The sequence below is a fragment of the Vigna angularis genome, chromosome 5, assembly GCF_016808095.1.
Source record: "Vigna angularis cultivar LongXiaoDou No.4 chromosome 5, ASM1680809v1, whole genome shotgun sequence".
NCBI classification, from domain to species: Eukaryota; Viridiplantae; Streptophyta; class Magnoliopsida; order Fabales; family Fabaceae; genus Vigna; species Vigna angularis.
The window spans coordinates 1,112,891-1,121,470 of NC_068974.1; positions in this window are offsets into that span (position 1 = coordinate 1,112,891).

Sequence of the window (8,580 nt, forward strand, 5' to 3'; positions counted from 1 at the left end):
CCGTGTTCTGAAGCCACAATTTGCGCGAGATCCAAGAAAATGTTTTATTTATTCTTACAGACAGCGCCGATGCTGTTTTTGAAACAACCAAATCCTTGAACACAAAGAAACTAATTAGGGTTTGTTCCAATGGTGGACTTTGAGTAAATCCACTGAAAAATTTCAATTTCTAGTTATGAAATTATATTTCGATATGTTCAAAAACCTATAATATTTGAGGAGTTAAAAATTAACAATAGTTTATAATACTATTGAGTTGAATTTTCTTAACAAAACCTTACACTTCAATTTTAGGATATCTCCAACCTAAATCATAATATATAATTTTAATTTACTTTTTAAAAAACTATAGAATATATGTCGCGATTAATTGTAAAAAGAAAAGTTCTTTAATTATTTTAAATAAGATATCAAAACATTTACAGAAGTTTGAAAACACATCTTTTGATTATATTGTATGCTTGCTTACTAAAAATGATAAACCATCGTCATGGCATAATAGATTGACTCAAATTCATATGTCACACTTAAAAAAGCTCAGCATATCTCATTTAAGAAATTTTGGTTGTAAATGCTTTGTGTTAAATAATGGTAAGAGTAATCTTGGAAAATTTGATTCTAAGATTTATGATGGTATATTTTGTGTCTACTCACTAACTAGCAAAGCTTACACAATCTATAATAAACATAGACTACTTGTAGAGGAATCTGTACATGTTTTTGGTGAATTTATTGATGGTATAACTAATGCATTTCATCCAAGAAATAGTATAGATTTACATGAAACAAGTGCATATTTGACAAAAGAATTGGAAAGTGTTCAGGTTGAACAGAAACGAAATGGTAGTGAAAACAACTGCTTAAGCAATTTGCCCAAAGACTGGACAATTCTGAAAGATATGTCAGTGGAAAATGTGATTGGAGACATATCTAGAGAAGTATCTACAAGGAAACAATTAAATCAATTCTCATGAACGTTGCCTTTTTGTCACAAGTGGAACCAAAGTCAGTAAATGAAGCTTTATAGGATGAGAATTGGTACCTAGCTATGCAAGATGAATTAAATAAGTTCAAGAAGGACAATGTTTGAGAGCTTGTACCAAAGAACCATGCTCATCAAGTGATTGGAACAAAATGGGTGTTTAGAAACAAAATGGATGATTATGGTGCTATCATAAAGAATAAGGCAAGACTGATTGCAAAAGGATATAGCCAAGAAGAAGGAATTGATTATAATGAAACTTATGCACCAATAGTTAGACTAGAAGCAATCAAAATTCTCCTTGCCATTACATCAATGATGAACTTCAAACTGTTTCAAATGGATGTGAAAAGTGCATTCTTGAATGAATTTATTAAAGAAGAGGTGTATGTAGAACAACCTCCTGGATTCCAAGACTTTGAATTTCCTGATCACATCTTCAAGTTAAAGAAAGGTTTATATCGTAAGATCCTTGAAAATATTTGTAAGTTAGATACTAGATAAAAAAAAATAATAATTAGTGAATAGTAAATTGTGAATAGTAAAAAGTGAATAGTAAAAAAAAAATTATTTTTGGAAAGGATAAGTGTTACACGTAGCTTTGAGATCAGAATTCACCAATTTGCAAATAAAAAATTATTTTTGTAATAGTAAAATGAATAAAAAAAATGAATAGTAAAAATGAATAGTAAAAATGAATAGTAATTGTTTTTACTATAAATAGCCAAGGGGGGGAGGCTGAAAATTTACACCAAAGAACTTAGAAAAATGTTGAGAGAAGAGAGTTGGAAGAATTTCTAATTGCAAAAGGGGATATTCTGGAAGTTTTCAGAGAGCGAGGAGATTAAGTCTGTAATAGAGGTAAGGGAAGTCATTCTTATACTTTGCTTTTCTCTAATCCTAAATCTTGAATATGTAGTATTTTGTTGCTGTATGGTCTTGAATTTTGAATGAGAACATTTATTTGTTTCTTTTGTATTTTTGGAAGGACGAGAAGTTGTCTAACCGGCTCTGCCAGATTCAACTTCTTGTTTCCCCAAAGCTTTGGTTGTTTCTTATATCCTTATATTGTATTTTTGGAAGGACGAGAAGTTGTCTAACCGGCTCTGCCAGATTCAACTTCTTGTTTCCCCACACCTTTTATTTCTTCTTTATATTGTATTTTTGGAAGGATGAGAAGTTGTCTAACCGGCTCTGCCAGATTCAACTTCTTGTTTCCCCAGAAATTTTATTGTTTTATCTATTTTTTATTGTATCTTTCTGGAAGGATGAGAAGTTGTCTAACCGGCTCTGCCAGATTCAACTTCTTGTTTCCCCTGAATTTTTATATTAATATTATTTTGATGGTAAGGGCAACTAATTATTTTTGTATGAATTTATATACATATGAATGTTGAACTGGTATAACTTTTATTATATTGGGTGTTATACCTGAAACTGTTAAATTGTACATGTTGTGATGTGATGAATTTAATCTGTTTTGAATGAGTTGTTGGTTGAAATTGATTTTGTTGGAAGGTCTGGAGTAAGGGTTCTGTAATAGCTTGTATATGGGTATTAAATAGATGCACAGATACTGTTTGAGGTTGTTGTAAGAGGAAGTAAAAATATTAAAATTAGGCATTTTAGATATTTAGAGCATAAGAGAACAAGGTAGATAATTTAAATAAATAAATTGTTAATTATTGAGGGCCTCCCTTTGTTGGTAGGATAGAGGAACCTTAAAAACCTGAGTTGGCACATCCCTGATCATAGAGCAGCCCTGGCCTGGTCCAGTCAGTTGTGACTAGTCATATGTGCTGGCGTCGAAGGTGAGTTTGATGCGTTCAGACATCTGGGTCCTCTCCGGTGACCAATTGGGGTAAAGAAAGATCTCTACTAGGATAAAAATAAAATAAAACAAGTTGATTGTAGATGCATAAAGTTATCATGGTAAAAACTTCATATATATATTTCATTTATCGTTACATTGCGCTCAGACTTTAATATGTAGTTGCTAAGATATGTTGAAGTGTTTTGTTTGATCTATGATCTTTGATTGGTGAAAATATGTTGAGTTATACTCGTTATGGTCAAAATGAGTTTATAATATGAAGTATGATATCTGGCAATATGTTTAATTTATTGACACCAAAATAGGTTATTGTCAAATTATGATTAAATAATGAACATGATTGAGTTATGTGGATAAGAGGTTATGAATTGTTGATTTGATGAAATGTTGGAGTGGATAAGAGGGTATGAAATGTTGGAGTGGATATAAGAAATCATTGCTTATGAAATGATGTTTACTACGGGGAGTAGTATGTGCGATTTATACCATGAGAGCTTGATATGAGCAAAGTAACACCTGAGGTTTATGAAAGCAGGCAGAAAGTGGTCTAACCATAAGGCTTTGACATAAATATATGGTTCATAAGTTTTATAGAAGCAGGCAGAGAGAGGTCTGACCATAAGGCTTCAGAAAGTAAGACATAGTATACAGGTGAGGCTTAAGGAAGCAGGCAGAGAGCGGTCTGACCATAAGGCTTCGTGAGTAAGCATGGTACACTTGTAAGGTTTATGAAAATGAGGAAGATGATTTTGATAATGATGAATTAATGACATCGGGATAATGATATTTTATCAATTGCAGAAATACATGATTGAAATATTTTATTACAAGTTTAATGATTTATATGATATGGTTGGCTTACCCTTATTTGTTTATGCTATGATCATATAACTTATGTTATATGTGAATAGATAATGTTGCAGATGCGGTTGAAAAAGCTTAGAGATGAGAGAGATGCAAGGAAAAACTTTCAGGGATATTTTGTAAAAAGAATAAATTTGTATTGGAAAAATTATGTGGTGTAAAACTTATAAGCTGAAATTTTTAATTTATGTTAAGTGGTGAAGACTATATTGTTTGAAGTTTGTAAGTTTGGTATTATACTTTGGAAGAATTGAAATAAAGTTTGATTGTTTATAGAAGATATCAAATTAATTTAGTCTCTACTATCAGTAATACCCTTTAAAATATTAGGGTGTTACATATATGGGCTAAAACAAGCACCTATGAAATGTTAAGTGAATTCCTACTAAATAGTAATTTTTAAAGAGTTAAAGTTGATTCTACACTCTATCAAGAAAAGCTAGAAATGATCTTCTATTTGTGTAAATATATGTAGATGACATAATTTTTTGCTCCACTAATCCACTATTATGTTAAGAGTTTTCTAAGTGTATGTAAGAAGAATTTGAAATGTCCATGACGGGAGAACTTAACTTCTTTCTTGGACTAAAAGTGAAACAAAGCATAAAAGACATCTTTATCCATCAATCAAAATACTACACTAAGCTACTAAATAAGTTTAAGATGGACAATTGTAAAGAAACCTCAACTACAATGGACACAAATTACTATTTAAAAAAAGATGAGACTGGTAAGGGTGTAGACCAAACAATTTATAGAGGTATGATTGGCTCCCTACTTTATCTACTGCCAGTCATCCAAATATAATGCATAATTCATGTGTTTATGTAAGATTTCATTTGTGTTCAAAGGAGTCACACCTTACTATTGTCACGAGGATAATGAAGTACCTAAAAGAAACTAAAACACTAGGTTTATGGTATCCAAGGGGTGCAAACATGTCACTCATAGGGTATAGTGATTCAGAATATGGGGGTTGTAAAGTTGATAGAAAAAGCACTAGTGGCATATATCACTTACTAGGTTGCTCCTTAGTCTCATGACGCTCAAAGAAACAAGTTTGTGTAGCATTATCCACTACTAAAGTTGAGTACATTACAATTGGTAGTTATTGTGCTCAATCAATATGAATAAAAAGCCAATTAGAAGACTATGGTATCTACCTAGATCAAATACCACTTAAGTGTGACAATACTAGTGCTATAAACCTAACTAAAAATCCTATTCTTCATTCCAAGACTAGGCATATAGAGATCAAACATCACTTCATAAGGGATCATGTTTCAAAAGAAGAATGTATGATTGAATACATTGATACCACTCATCAATTAACCTACATTTTCACTAAACCACTTTCTAAGGATAAATTCTACACCATTAGAAATGAATTAGGCATCTTAGATGTTGATGTTCATCCTAATAAAGTAGAAATTACATTGCTCTGCCTATATTAAGAGATTCTGTAATCGATCAAGAAAGTTGATTCTACACTCTATCAAGAAAAGCTAGAAATGATCTTCTATTTGTGTAAATATATGTAGATGACATAATTTTTTGCTCCACTAATCCACTATTATGTTAAGAGTTTTCTAAGTGTATGTAAGAAGAATTTGAAATGTCCATGACGGGAGAACTTAACTTCTTTCTTGGACTAAAAGTGAAACAAAGCATAAAAGACATCTTTATCCATCAATCAAAATACTACACTAAGCTACTAAATAAGTTCAAGATGGACAATTGTAAAGAAACCTCAACTACAATGGACACAAATTACTATTTAAAAAAAGATGAGACTGGTAAGGGTGTAGACCAAACAATTTATAGAGGTATGATTGGCTCCCTACTTTATCTACTGCCAGTCATCCAAATATAATGCATAATTCATGTGTTTATGTAAGATTTCATTTGTGTTCAAAGGAGTCACACCTTACTATTGTCACGAGGATAATGAAGTACCTAAAAGAAACTAAAACACTAGGTTTATGGTATCCAAGGGGTGCAAACATGTCACTCATAGGGTATAGTGATTCAGAATATGGGGGTTGTAAAGTTGATAGAAAAAGCACTAGTGGCATATATCACTTACTAGGTTGCTCCTTAGTCTCATGACGCTCAAAGAAACAAGTTTGTGTAGCATTATCCACTACTAAAGTTGAGTACATTACAATTGGTAGTTATTGTGCTCAATCAATATGAATAAAAAGCCAATTAGAAGACTATGGTATCTACCTAGATCAAATACCACTTAAGTGTGACAATACTAGTGCTATAAACCTAACTAAAAATCCTATTCTTCATTCCAAGACTAAGCATATAGAGATCAAACATCACTTCATAAGGGATCATGTTTCAAAAGAAGAATGTATGATTGAATACATTGATACCACTCATCAATTAACCTACATTTTCACTAAACCACTTTCTAAGGATAAATTCTACACCATTAGAAATGAATTAGGCATCTTAGATGTTGATGTTCATCCTAATAAAGTAGAAATTACATTGCTCTGCCTATATTAAGAGATTCTGTAATCGATCAAGAAAGTTGATTCTACACTCTATCAAGAAAAGCTAGAAATGATCTTCTATTTGTGTAAATATATGTAGATGACATAATTTTTTGCTCCACTAATCCACTATTATGTTAAGAGTTTTCTAAGTGTATGTAAGAAGAATTTGAAATGTCCATGACGGGAGAACTTAACTTCTTTCTTGGACTAAAAGTGAAACAAAGCATAAAAGACATCTTTATCCATCAATCAAAATACTACACTAAGCTACTAAATAAGTTCAAGATGGACAATTGTAAAGAAACCTCAACTACAATGGACACAAATTACTATTTAAAAAAAGATGAGACTGGTAAGGGTGTAGACCAAACAATTTATAGAGGTATGATTGGCTCCCTACTTTATCTACTGCCAGTCATCCAAATATAATGCATAATTCATGTGTTTATGTAAGATTTCATTTGTGTTCAAAGGAGTCACACCTTACTATTGTCACGAGGATAATGAAGTACCTAAAAGAAACTAAAACACTAGGTTTATGGTATCCAAGGGGTGCAAACATGTCACTCATAGGGTATAGTGATTCAGAATATGGGGGTTGTAAAGTTGATAGAAAAAGCACTAGTGGCATATATCACTTACTAGGTTGCTCCTTAGTCTCATGACGCTCAAAGAAACAAGTTTGTGTAGCATTATCCACTACTAAAGTTGAGTACATTACAATTGGTAGTTATTGTGCTCAATCAATATGAATAAAAAGCCAATTAGAAGACTATGGTATCTACCTAGATCAAATACCACTTAAGTGTGACAATACTAGTGCTATAAACCTAACTAAAAATCCTATTCTTCATTCCAAGACTAAGCATATAGAGATCAAACATCACTTCATAAGGGATCATGTTTCAAAAGAAGAATGTATGATTGAATACATTGATACCACTCATCAATTAACCTACATTTTCACTAAACCACTTTCTAAGGATAAATTCTACACCATTAGAAATGAATTAGGCATCTTAGATGTTGATGTTCATCCTAATAAAGTAGAAATTACATTGCTCTGCCTATATTAAGAGATTCTGTAATCGATCAAGAAAGTTGATTCTACACTCTATCAAGAAAAGCTAGAAATGATCTTCTATTTGTGTAAATATATGTAGATGACATAATTTTTTGCTCCACTAATCCACTATTATGTTAAGAGTTTTCTAAGTGTATGTAAGAAGAATTTGAAATGTCCATGACGGGAGAACTTAACTTCTTTCTTGGACTAAAAGTGAAACAAAGCATAAAAGACATCTTTATCCATCAATCAAAATACTACACTAAGCTACTAAATAAGTTCAAGATGGACAATTGTAAAGAAACCTCAACTACAATGGACACAAATTACTATTTAAAAAAAGATGAGACTGGTAAGGGTGTAGACCAAACAATTTATAGAGGTATGATTGGCTCCCTACTTTATCTACTGCCAGTCATCCAAATATAATGCATAATTCATGTGTTTATGTAAGATTTCATTTGTGTTCAAAGGAGTCACACCTTACTATTGTCACGAGGATAATGAAGTACCTAAAAGAAACTAAAACACTAGGTTTATGGTATCCAAGGGGTGCAAACATGTCACTCATAGGGTATAGTGATTCAGAATATGGGGGTTGTAAAGTTGATAGAAAAAGCACTAGTGGCATATATCACTTACTAGGTTGCTCCTTAGTCTCATGACGCTCAAAGAAACAAGTTTGTGTAGCATTATCCACTACTAAAGTTGAGTACATTACAATTGGTAGTTATTGTGCTCAATCAATATGAATAAAAAGCCAATTAGAAGACTATGGTATCTACCTAGATCAAATACCACTTAAGTGTGACAATACTAGTGCTATAAACCTAACTAAAAATCCTATTCTTCATTCCAAGACTAAGCATATAGAGATCAAACATCACTTCATAAGGGATCATGTTTCAAAAGAAGAATGTATGATTGAATACATTGATACCACTCATCAATTAACCTACATTTTCACTAAACCACTTTCTAAGGATAAATTCTACACCATTAGAAATGAATTAGGCATCTTAGATGTTGATGTTCATCCTAATAAAGTAGAAATTACATTGCTCTGCCTATATTAAGAGATTCTGTAATCGATCAAGAAAGTTGATTCTACACTCTATCAAGAAAAGCTAGAAATGATCTTCTATTTGTGTAAATATATGTAGATGACATAATTTTTTGCTCCACTAATCCACTATTATGTTAAGAGTTTTCTAAGTGTATGTAAGAAGAATTTGAAATGTCCATGACGGGAGAACTTAACTTCTTTCTTGGACTAAAAGTGAAACAAAGCATAAAAGACATCTTTATCCATCAATCAAAATAC